General features: G+C 45.4%; 1 protein-coding gene across 1 annotated transcript in view; it reads right to left on the reverse strand.

Moving 5' to 3' along the window:
- Positions 1–2,500, reverse strand: part of LOC130130742 (potassium voltage-gated channel subfamily B member 1-like) — a 65,615-nt gene that overhangs the window by 61,681 nt on the left and 1,434 nt on the right. The window lies entirely within an intron of this gene.

The following is a 2,500-nucleotide window of genomic DNA, read 5'->3' on the forward strand; positions in this document are numbered from 1 at the left end:
TGCCGTTTCACCTCACACCGGGGCATTTCTTACTGCTCTCGTCCGCCGTCATGCAGGCACATGATAGGGGCAGGGCCGTATGGTTCTCAGAAAAAAACATTTTAAGAGACGTGGCAACACGCCTCCTTTCAAAGGTTCCAGAGGCCCTCGGGATGTAAACTAGACGGCAGCGGTGTCATTAGTGCAGGGCTGCCGCCATGAGCAGGACATTTGGGCATTTACCATTGAGGACCTGTTGGTATGCAGATTGGCTCATTTCCCAGATAGCATCCTGATGTGGGCCACTTCAGGCAATGATGCGGCACTGATGGCCTTCTTCTGGCCCTGACAAGACGGATGTGAGCCTGAAGTGGCCCACATGTATAACAGCAAATATGGCCCAAATATGCCAAATCACATGTGGGCCTTTTTTGGCAAAGATGCGGTGCTCTGGGCAACATGTGATCTGGATGTGACCCTGAAGTGGTCCCGTGGGGTAAATGGTGACTATGGCCCAAATATCACAAAACAAATATGGGTCACCTTTGGCAAATATGTGGCACATGTGGCATTGCTGTGGCTTGGTTCTGGCCCACATCTGGCAAACAGCAGAGATACGGAAGATACATACAGGAGAGCGTCAGAGTCATGTAAAAAGAGGATTCTCTGCTATTTGTAAGGCAGTAGTTAAGTAGTTTTCATCACGTGTCACCTAAAGGCACCAAAAAGCTGTTTCCAATGCCGAAAACTCCCTCATAAACGTCCTGATCCTTTCTTAAACCTCCCATAAGTTCGTTGGAAACGTGCAGCAACGTAAGGCTGTTAGGGCATCTGTCCTGTTGCTGATCTGTGAACTGCGTAAGTACCAGCGGGGCTCAATAAAGATTAACTAGAACATACTGTATCTGATCCGAGGATGTCCGCCTGTCTTTTAAAGATCTCAGCACGTCTCCACCCAGGAGCAGCGCTGTGTTACACTGCAGCGTGCCATCCACACTTGGTTTAATAAGTATTTCAAACCAGCGCTGATTTGTTTTGTTTTTTAAATACTCTGTCTTCATATGTAAGGAAGAAGGTCTGAACTCTCTTTTGGTCTCCCGTAAAGTGGAGCTGAGGGTAACATCTCTTACCCCAGCTGAAGGTCACATCTCTTACCCCCAAACCCAAACAAGTTGCAAAATGCTGTCAGGTAGTGATCATATTCGCTTGATGGCTGGGAGAGCTGGTGCTGGATCAGCTGGGAGAGCTGGTGCTGGATCAGCTGGGAGAGCTGGTGCTGGATCAGATGGGAGAGCTTGGTCTGCTGCGTCCTGTGGGCCCAGGGACCACGGCCCTGACCGGAGCTGTGCCCAGAGAGAAAACACTGAGGGCGGTCTGACAGGACGCGGAAGCGGGGCAGGCTAAGCTAACTGCTAGCCCATGAAGTCCGACAGTTTCGACAGTCATCCTGGCTGGCGTTCCTTCTCCTGGACAGTGATTTTATTTGTTTAGACTGGATAGGCGTGTTAGTCTGGTTATGTGTGTTAGCCTGGGTATGTGTGTTAGTCTGGATATGTGTATTAGTCTGGATATGTGTGTTAGTCTGGGTATGTGTGTTAGTCTGGGTATGTATGTTAGTCTGGATATGTGTGTTAGTCTGGGTATGTGTGTTAATTTGGGTTTGTGTGTTAGTCTGGATATATGTGTTAGTCTGGAAATGTGTGTTAGTCTGGGTATGTGTGTTAGTCTGGATAGGTGTGTTAGTCTGGGTATGTGTGTCCATCAGTGAGGGAAACGGTGAAATACGCGGCTGTGTAATGGACCGGAACTGACAACAAGTCCTCCAACCCATACGGCCATAAGCTGCTTGTACAAACGACCTACGGGGTCGTTTTTCGGTGGAGGACACAGTCTCCGAAACTTTCACTCCTCTCTTCCTTTCTCACGGAAAACAAGCGACAACCATATTCGACACCCACTCCAAGAGACGTCCACGCAACACGGCCTCGAACGATGAGGTTATAAAGGCTGTAGCTGCTTTTATAAAGGTATCGGTAATGCGTCGTATCGATAATGAGTTGTATCGATAATGAGTTGTATCGATAATGAGTTGTTTTGATAACGAGTTGTTTTGATAATGAGTTGTATCGATAATGAGTTGTATCGATAATGAGTTGTATCGATAATGAGTTGTTTTGATAATGAGTTGTATTGATAATGAGTTGTATCGATAATGAGTTGTATTGATAATGAGTTGTATCGATAATGAGTTGTAGCGATAATGAGTTGTATCGATAACGAGTTTTATCGATAACGAGTTGTTTTGATAATGAGTTGTATCGATAATGAGTTGTTTCGATAATGAGTTGTATCGATAATGAGTTGTTTTGATAATGAGTTGTAACGATAATGAGTTGTTTTGATGAGTTGTATCGATAATGAGTTGTATCGATAATGAGTTGTATCGATAACGAGTTGTTTTGATAATGAGTTGTATCGATAATGAGTTGTATCGATAATGAGTTGTTTTGATAATGAGTTG

This window comes from Lampris incognitus, chromosome 2 (assembly GCF_029633865.1).
Source record: "Lampris incognitus isolate fLamInc1 chromosome 2, fLamInc1.hap2, whole genome shotgun sequence".
Classification (NCBI taxonomy): Eukaryota; Metazoa; Chordata; class Actinopteri; order Lampriformes; family Lampridae; genus Lampris; species Lampris incognitus.